The sequence below is a fragment of the Hyperolius riggenbachi genome, chromosome 9, assembly GCF_040937935.1.
Source record: "Hyperolius riggenbachi isolate aHypRig1 chromosome 9, aHypRig1.pri, whole genome shotgun sequence".
Classification (NCBI taxonomy): Eukaryota; Metazoa; Chordata; class Amphibia; order Anura; family Hyperoliidae; genus Hyperolius; species Hyperolius riggenbachi.
In genome coordinates, this window is record NC_090654.1 from 13,948,192 (window position 1) to 13,958,531 (window position 10,340).

Sequence of the window (10,340 nt, forward strand, 5' to 3'; positions counted from 1 at the left end):
AGTCATGTCACTGACTGTCCTCAGAGGAGCTCACACTCTAATCCTACCATAGTCATAGTCTAATGTCCTACCATATTATTATTAAGTACAATGCTGCCCATAATTATTTATACCCCTGGCAAATTTTGACTTAAAGTTACTTTTATTTAAACCAGCAAGCAATTTTTTGATGGGAAATAACATAGGTGTCTCCCAAAAGATAATACGACGATGTAGAAGAGGCATTATTGTGGGAAAAAATAATTTCACAGCTTTTATTTACATTTGAGCAAAAAGTGTCCAGTCCATTATCCATACCCTTCTCAATAATCAATAGAGAAGCCTTTATTGGCTATTACAGCAATCAAACGCTTCCTACAATTGCAGACCAGCTTTTTGCATGTCTCCTCTGGTATTTTTGCCCATTCATCTTTAGCAATGAGCTCCAAATCTTTCAGGTTGGAGGGTCTTCTTGCCATCACCCTGATCTTTAGCTCCCTCCACAGATTCTCAATTGGATTCAAGTCAGGACTCTGTCTGGGCCACTCCAAAACATTAATGTTGTTGTCTGCTAACCATTTCTTTACCACTTTTGCGGTGTTTTGGGTCATTGCCATGCTGAAATGTCCACTGGTGCCCAAGGCCATGTTTCTCTGCAGACTGCCTGATGTCATTGAGAGTCCTCATGTATTGCTCTTTTTTCATGGTGCCGTTTACTGTGATTGGGTTCCCTGGTCCATTGGCTGAAAAACACCCCCAAAGCATAAAGTTCCCACCACCATTCTTGACAGTGGGGATGGTGTTCTTTGGGTTGAAGGCTTCTCCTTTTTTACTCCAAATGAAGGAAACCTCATTCATTTCATCTGACCATAACACACAAGACCAGAAGTCGTCTTGAGCATTTGCAAAGGCCAAGCAAGCTGTTGTGCCCCTTATCTGGAGAAGTGGCATCCTCCTTGGTCTGCATCCGTGAAAGCCAGCAGTGTGCAGTGTCCGTTGGATTGTCTGCCTTGAGACATTGCCACCAGCAGAGCCCAGATTCACCAGGATGGCCTTGCTGGTGATCCTTGGATTCTTTTTCACCTCTCTCTCAATCCTCCTGGCCAGCACAGGTGTCACTTTTGGCTACCCAATACATCCTCTGAGATTTTCCACAGTGCGGAACAATTAATAATTCTTTGCACTGTAGCCACTGGAACTTGAAAACGTTTAGAAATGGCCTTGTAGCCCTTTCCTGACTTGTGAGCAGCCACAATGCGCAGCCGCAGGTCCTCACTGAGCTCCTTTGTCTTAGCCATAACTGTCCACAAACCATCCGCAGAGAGCTGCTGTTTTTGAGTTAATTAGAACAGCTGTTCCCAATTAATCAGGGTAACTAGGATACTTTAGAACAGCTTGGGCTATTTGGAATGGTATAGAACTTTGGATTTTCCCACAGACTGTGACAGTTTGTGAAGGGTATGAATAATTTTGGACTGGACACTTTTTGCCCAAATGTAAATAAAAGCTGAGATATGTTCTTTTTTTCCACAATAATGCCTATTGTACACTGTCTTATTATCTTTTGGGAGACACCTATGTCATTTCCTATCAAAAAATGACTTGCTGGTTGACAAAGTAACTTTAAGTTGAAATTTGCCAGGGGTATGAATAATTATGGGCAGCACTGTATTTATATGGCACTGACATCTAATTTACTACCTATATTATATATCAATGTCTACAACATATGTATTGCCCAAGGCAGGATTTCCCTTCTCTTCCTGATAAACAGTGTACATACATACATACATACATATACAATAGATAGATAGATAGATAGATAGATAGATAGATAGGAGGCTATTTTAGATACAGTGGGATGCCAACGTTTGGGCAACGTTGTTAATTGTCATGGTTGTCCTGTATAAATCGTTGGTTGTTACAATAAAAAAATGTCAGTTAAATATATCATATAGGAGACACACACAGTGATATATTTGAGAAGTGAAATGAAGTTTACTGCATTTACAGAAAGTGCACAATAATTGTTTACATAACATTAGGCAGGTGCATACATGTGGGCACTGTTGTCATTTTATTGATTCCAAAACCTTTAGAACTAATTATTGTAACTCAAATTGGCTTGGTAAGCTCAGTGACCCCTGACCTACATACACAGGGGAATCCAATTATGAGAAAGTGTATTTAAGGGGGTCAGTTGTAAGTTTCCCTCCTCTTTTAATTTTCTCTGAAGAGTAGCAACATGGGGGTCTCAAAACAACTCTCAAATGACCTGAAGACAAATATTGTTTATCATCATGGTTTAGGGGAAAGATACAGAAAGCTGTCTCAGAGATTTCAGCTGTCTGTTTGCACAGTTAGGAACATATTTAGGAAATGGAACACCACAGGCTCAGTTCAAGTTAAGGCTCGAAGTGGAAGACCAAGAACAGTCTCGGATAGATAGAAGCTACGAATGGCGAGAACAGTCAGAGTCAACCCAGAGACTTACAACATCATTCATCTTGCTGCAGATGGAGTCACTGTGCATTGTTCAACTATTCGGTGCACTTTACACAAGGAAATGCTGTATGCAAGAGTGATGCAGAGGAAGCCCACAGCACAAACAAACCACATGAGGTATGCAAAAGCACATTTGGACAAGCCAGCTTCATTTTGGAATAAGGTGCTGTGGACTGATGAGTTATTTGGGCATAACAAGGGGCATTATACATGGAGGAAAAACAACACAGCATTCCAAGAAAAACACCTGCTATCTACAGTAAAATATGGTGGTGGTTCCATCATGCTGTGGGGCTGTGTGGCCAGTGTAGGGACTGGGAATCTTGTCAAAGTTGAGGGACGCATGGATTCCGCTCAGTATCAGCAGATTCTGGAGACCAATGTCCAGGAATCAGTGACAAAGCTGAAGCTGCGCTGGGGATGGGCAGGGACGGATCTAGGGGGGGGGGCAAGCGGGTATCTTGCCCCAGGCGCAGTTTGTTGAATTCTTAAAAAGGTGCCAAAATGAATGGCAGCTTAGGCGCCAAAACCTGACCTTTAGGCGCCAAAATCTGACCTTGCCCCAGGTGCAACTTGGTCTTGATCCATCCCTGGGGATGGGTCTTTCAACAAGACAACGACCCTAAACACTACTCAAAATCCACTAAGGCATTCATGCAGAGGAACAAGTACAATGTTCTGGAATGTCCCCAGACCTGAATATAACTGGAAATCTGTGGTGTGAGTTAAAGAGAGCTGTCCATGCTCGGAAGCCATCAAACCTGAATGAACTAGAGATGTTTTGTAAAGAGGAATGGTCCAAAATACCTTCAACCAGAATCCAGACTCTCATTGGAACCTACAGGAAGCGTTTAGAGGCTGTAATTTCTGCAAAAGGAGGATCTACTAAATATTGTTTTCATTTCTTTTTTGTGGTGCCCAAATGTATGCACCTGCCTAATTTTGTTTAAACAATTATTGTGCGCTTTCTGTAAATCCAATAAACGTCATTTCACTTCTCAAATATCACTGTGTGTGTCTCCTATATGATATATTTATCTGACATTTTTTTATGGTAACAACCAACGATTTATACAGGAAAATCAGGACAATTAACAAGGTTGCCCAAACTTTGGCATCCCACTGTAGGTATTGATTTGCAGTTTTCATCTCAACCCTCCCCCATGCAAATAATAAGTAACATATTAATTATTCTGGATTCCGAGAATCAGAGACTTTCACTTTCGTTTCTCTCCTGCTGCCAGCGATGGCGTCTGCTGATCAGAGCGAGGAGCTGAAGTGTTCCCTCTGTCTGGACATTTATACAGGTCCTGTAAGCCTGAGATGTGGTCACAACTTCTGCCGGGTCTGTATTGATCGTGTGCTGGACTCACAGGAGGGGTCTGGAAGTTTTTCCTGTCCTGAATGTAGAGAGAAGTACAAGGAGCGGCCTGGATTGCACAGGAACATTGCTCTGAGGAACATAGAGCGTTTCCTGTCTACTCAGCCAGATCAGGAGGAGGCCGGAGTCCATTGTACTTACTGTGTGGACTCTCCTGTAGCTGCTGTTATGTCCTCTCTGCACTGTGACGCTTCTCTGTGTGATAAACACCTGAGAATCCACAGCAAGGCACAAGAACACGTCTTATGTGCCCCCACCACCTCCCCGGAGACCAGGAAATGCTCCGTCCATAAGAAGATCCTGGAGTATTACTGCACTGAGGATGCCTCATGTGTCTGTGTAACCTGTACTCTGGATGAAGAACATTGGGGACACCAGGTGGAGACACTACAGGAGGCCTCTGAGAAGAAGAAGAAGAAGCTGAGAAATGATCTGCAGACACTGATGGCAGAGACTGAGGAGGCTGAGAAAAGAGTCCAGAGTCTGGAGGAAAGCAGGAGAAATGCACAAAAAAAAGCAGATGGTGAGACAGAGAGAGTCACTGCCCTGTTTGGAGACCTCAGGAGACGGCTGGAGAAGAGAGTCCTGAGTGACATCACAAGGCAGGCAGAGCAAATGTCACAACGCTATGATGATGTCATCAGGCAGGTGGAGATAAAGAAGGAGGAGCTGTCCAGGAAGATGCATCACATTGAGGAGCTGTGTAACATGACTGATCCACTGACTGTCTTACAGGAATCAGACACAGGTGACTTGTGTGACACGGAGGACAGACATGATAAGCAGCTCCATGGTGGAGGGGATCTGGATGTGGCCGGCATCTCACACACATTACTTATAGGACTATCTGATATCATGTCTGAGGTAACTGGGGGGATCTATATATATATATATATATACAGGCTGCAGACATATTACTGGATGTGAACACAGCTCATAATAAGCTACATATATCAGATGACAGGAAAACGGCATCCTGGGCACTATGGCAGAACCGCCCAACAACACCAGAGAGATTTCAGAATTATCCTCAGGTGTTGAGCAGCCGGAGTTTCTCCTCAGGGCGACATTACTGGGAAGTGGATGTTGGGGGCGCACATAACTGGACAGTTGGGATGTGTTACCCCAGTATAGCCAGGAGAGGAGATCAGTCACTGATTGGAGATAATAACAAGTCCTGGTGTTTGCGCAGTTGGGATAATCAGTACACAATGATACATAACTGGAAAGGAATCCACTTACCTGACAAGATCCCCAGTGATAGAGTCAGGATATATCTGGATTATGAGGCCGGGCAGATCTCCTTTTACGCCCTCTGTGACCCCATCAGACACCTCCAGACATTCACTGCCACCTTCACTGAACCCCTCCATGCTGCGTTAAATTTATGGGGAGGTTGTATAAAGATATCTGGGGGGCGTCAGAGGGTGTGAGAGCTCCGCCCACCAGTGACATCACAGGGAGAGGATTGCGATTGGCTCATTGTCCTGCCAGTCATTACTAGCTGTCTGTGATTTCCAGGGACAATTTCTGGTTTCTGTCCTGAATAATTATATCCTGAAATCCTCATTTATTGTCACATTATATAATAATTGTATTTCTTTATCTGTAACTGATAATCTGTATTCTCTGTATTACTTCCAGCAATGTGCTGCCTGTGATAAACATGTCACATGAAACTAATTATGTCTCTTTACAGTATATTAGTGTTTCATATTACAACATAAATAAATGTTATAAAGCAAATAAACAAGAAGCATTACTCATGAATACAAATATTTGCAGACTGTGTCCAGCAGGGGGAGCTTCAGATGCATCTTTAGGTTTCCACTTCCTTGTTTATCAGGTATGGCACTGTAATGAGATAACTGCACTGCAGACTGACTAACACAGGAGGGACACAAACCTCTACTCAGGGGTGTCCAAACTTTTTAGGCCAATGGCCATATCATCATTCTTGAGAGTGCTGGGGGGCTGAACTAGTGAAATTAAACATTTTTTGCTGACTGCCGTTAGGTACACTATGCCTGTGACATTTTGCCAAATAAAAAAATTCCATGGAAATAACTCCTATACAGTGAGCAGTTGGCACAGTGGCAGCTGCTAATCAGTGGTTGTTACTGCTGCTGGCACAGTGGCAGCTGCTAATCAGTGGCTGTTACTGCTGCAGGCACAGTGGCGGCTGCTAATCAGTGGCTGTCACTGCTGCTGGCACAGTGGTGGCTGCTGATCAGTGGCTGTTACTGCTGCTGGCACAGTGGCAGCTGCTAATCAGTGGCTGTTACTACTGCTGGCATAGTGGTAGCTGCTAATCAGTGGCTGTTACTGCTGCTGGTACAGTGGTGGCTGCTAATCAGTGGCTGTTACTGCTGCAGGCATAGTGGTGGCTGCTAATCAGTGGCTGTTACTGCTACTGGCACAGTGGCTGCTGCTAATCAGTGGCTGTTACTGCTGCTGGCACAGTGGCAGCTGCTAATCAGTGGCTGTTACTGCTGCTGGCACAGTGGTGGCTGCTGATCAGTGGCTGTTACTGCTGCTGGCACAGTGGCAGCTGCTAATCAGTGGCTGTTACTACTGCTGGCATAGTGGTAGCTGCTAATCAGTGGCTGTTACTGCTGCTGGTACAGTGGTGGCTGCTAATCAGTGGCTGTTACTGCTGCTGGCACAGTGGCTGCTGCTAATCAGTGGCTGTTACTGCTGCTGGCACAGTGGCAGCTGCTAATCAGTGGCTGTTACTGCTGCTGGCATAGTGGGTGCTGCTAATCAGTGGCTGTTACTGCTGCTGGCACAGTGGCGGCTGCTAATCAGTGGCTGTTACTGCTGCTGGCACAGTGGCGGCTGCTAATCAGTGACTGTTACTGCTGCTGGCACAGTGGCTGCTGCTAATCAGTGGCTGTTACTGCTGCTGGCACAGTGGTAGCAGCTAATCAGTGGCTGTTACTGCTGCTGGCACAGTGGCTGCTGCTAATCAGTGGCTGTTACTGCTGCTGGCACGTTGGTGGCTGCAAATCAGTGGCTGTTATTGCTGCTGGCACAGTGGTGGCTGCTAATCAGTGGCTGTTACTGCTGCTGGCTCAGTGGCGGCTGCTAATCAGTGGCTGTTACTGCTGCTGGCATAGTGGTGGCTGCTAATCAGTGGCTGTTACTGCTGCTGGCACAGTGGCGGCTGCTAATCAGTGGCTGTTCCTGCTGCTGGCACAGTGGCTGCTGCTAATCAGTGGCTGTTACTGCTGCTGGCATAGTGGTGGGTGCTAATCAGTGGCTGTTACTGCTGCTGGCACAGTGGCGGCTGCTAATCAGTGGCTGTTACTGCTGCTGGCACAGTGGTGGGTGCTAATCAGTGGCTGTTACTGCTGCTGGCATAGTGGCTAATCAGTGGCTGTTACTGCTGCTGGCACAGTGGTGGGTGCTAATCAGTGGCTGTTACTGCTGCTGGCACAGTGGCGGCTGCTAATCAGTGGCTGTTACTGCTGCTGGCACAGTTGCGGCTGCTAATCAGTGGCTGTTACTGCTGCTGGCACAGTGGTGGCTGCTAATCAGTGGCTGTTACTGCTGCTGGCACAGTGGCAGCTGCTCATCAGTGGCTGTTACTGCTGCTGGCACAGTGGTGGGTGCTAATCAGTGGCTGTTACTGCTGCTGGCACAGAATGGCTTTGTGGGTCACATCTACCCCTCGGGCAGGACTTTGGACATGCCTGCTCTATATGGATACAAGCTCATGTGTAGAAATGCAAATGCAAATTATGTAAGCATTCACTACTCTGTCCTAATATGACCCAGACCATGGCTGCTGTGAGCACCAGCACATAGCTGGAGGATACTGCTTTGTAGCCATGTTATCCATTCTCCAGACTTTGCTATATCCTGATGTGACCCAGACCATGGCTGCAGTGACCAGGGGCATAACTAGAAATCACTGGGCCCTCCTGCAAAACTCTGGATTGGACCCCCCCCCTTCTGCACATGTAAACTAAGAACCAATGTTATTCAATAAAAACAGACAGCAGGAAAGCACTGCATGCACTGCCCTGCACTACATTAGCTTCTGTGATAAAACGTGCATGTTCTCACCCATACAGACACACATGGGACTTGATTCACTAAACTGTGATAACTCAGATATCACACCTTATCACAGCTAACACGCCTTATCAGAGTAGCATAGCGAGCGCTACGAATTTATGCCTGCTAATTGGCAATGGCACTCGTCCTGCCCTGAGCTCCTGCGGGTTCGTAGCGCCCGCTATGCTGCTGCTCTGATAAGGCGTGTTAACTTTGATAAGGTGTGATAACTTTGATAAGGTGTGCTATTTGAGTTATCACAGTTTAGTGAATCCAGGCCATGGTGTGCAGAAAACAAATATATAAAACCGACAGATGAGTGTGCTTCCAGCCTCAGCTTATTACACTCACTCTGTCCAAGACTGATGGAGTAGAACTGGCTCTGCAGACTTCTCCAGCCTCACTACAGTACACAACACTTGGGGTGGAGAGGCTGGGGGCGGGGCTCTGCAGACTCCTCCAGCATCACTACAGTACACAGCACTTGGGGAAGGGTGGAGAGGCTGGGGGCGGGGCTCTGCAGACTCCTCCAGCATCACTACAGTATACAGCACTTGGGAGGGGTGGAGAGGCTGGGGGCGGGGCTCTGCAGACTTCTTCAGCATCACTACAGTACACAGCACTTGGGGAGGAGCAGAGGCTGGGGGCGGGGCGTGTGTGTGCGTGCGTGCGTGCGTGCGTGCGTGCGTGTGTGTGTGTGTGTGTGTGTGTCGCAATCACGCGAAAACGGCTTGACCGATTTGAACGAAACTTGGTACATAGATCCCTTACTACCTGGGATGATATGTTCTGGGGGTCTCGCGGCCCCCCTGCACACCTGGGCGAAGCTACAAACAGCAAATCAGATTCCACCCATTCAAGTCAATGGAAAAAATGTAAAAGGCTGCCATTCTCACAGTAGTCAACCCAGAGTCCCCACACATGGCACAGTTGGTCACTTGGTGACCGAGGTTACAAATCCAGGAAAAGTGGGCGGAGCATAAAACAGCCAATCAAATTTCAGCCGTTCATTTTAAATGGGAAAATGTAAACTGCAGCCATTCTTAGACTGTTAATCGCACGGTTCTCAAACTTGCCACACTTGGTCACTGGGTGAATGTGATTAAAATTCAAGAAAATGGGTGGAGCCTACAACAGCCAATCAAAATGCACCTATTGATTTTCAAGGGGAATATTTGAACTGCTGCTATTCTTACACTTTTAATGGCAGAGGCTTCAAACTTGCTACAGTCGGTCATTGGGTGACTGGGGTCCAAATTCACTAAAGGGATGGGGCCACATACAGCCAATCAGATTTCCTTGCTGGATAAACTGCTTCCATTCACACATTTTTGATGCCAGGAACCTGACAGCTCACAAACTTGGTCATTGAGTGACTGTGTGTCAAGGTTTCAAAAAGTGGGCGGAGCCAAAACAACTTTTACTGGGAAAATATAAACTGCAGCCATTCTTACACCGTTAATGGCAGGGTTCTCAAACTTTGCGCAGTTGGTCACTGGGTGACAGATTAAAATTTTGGAAGGTGGGTGGAGCCTACAACAGCCAATAAAAATTCACCTTTTGATTTTCAAAGGGAATATTTCATCTGCTACTATTCTCTTATACTGGTAAAAGCAGATGCCTAAAACCTGGTACAGTTGGTCACTGGGTGACTAGGGTCCAAATTCAGGAAGGGGGCGGAGCCACAAACAGCCAGATTTGTTTATTTTTCAATGGGAATATACAAAGTATTGATACCAAGGACCCCAAAGCTGATAAAATTGATAATTGAGTGACTGTATGTCAACAACTTTTGTACATTGCAGGGTTCCCAAACTTTACACAATTGGCCACTGGGTGACTGGGATTAATATTCAGAAATGTGGGTGGAGCCTACAACAGCCAATCAAAATGTACCTATTGATTTTCAAGGGGAATATTCACATTGCTACCATTCTTACACTGTTAGTGGCAGAGGCCTCAAACCTGATACAGTCAGTCATTGGGTGACTGGGGTCCAAATTCACTAAAGGGGTGGAGCCACAAACAGCCAATCAGATTTGTTAGATTGATTTCAGCCATTCTGTTATTGGCAGGGTTCTCAAACGTGACACAGTTGGCCACTGGGTGACTGGGACTAATATTCAGAAAAGTGGGTGGAGCCTACAGCAGCCAATCAAAATTCACCTTTTGATTTTCAAGGGGAATATTTACATTGCTGCTATTCATGCTCTCTTAATGGCAGAGGCCTAACATCTGCTACAGTCAGTCACTGGGAGACTGGGGTTTAAATTCTGAAGGGGGCGGGCCAAAAACAGCCAATCAGATTTGTTTAATTTCAATGGTAAAATGCAACTTATTGATGCCAAAGACCCCAAAGCTCATAAACTTGGTCATTAAGTGACTGTATGTCAAGATTAGAAATAGTGGGCGG

The 10,340-nt window shown here is 45.9% G+C and overlaps 1 pseudogene; it reads left to right on the plus strand.

Annotated features, from left to right (window-relative positions):
• Positions 1–3,730: 3,730 nt before the first annotated feature.
• LOC137533698 (E3 ubiquitin-protein ligase TRIM39-like) lies at positions 3,731–5,529 on the plus strand (annotated as a pseudogene).
• Positions 5,530–10,340: the final 4,811 nt, after the last annotated feature.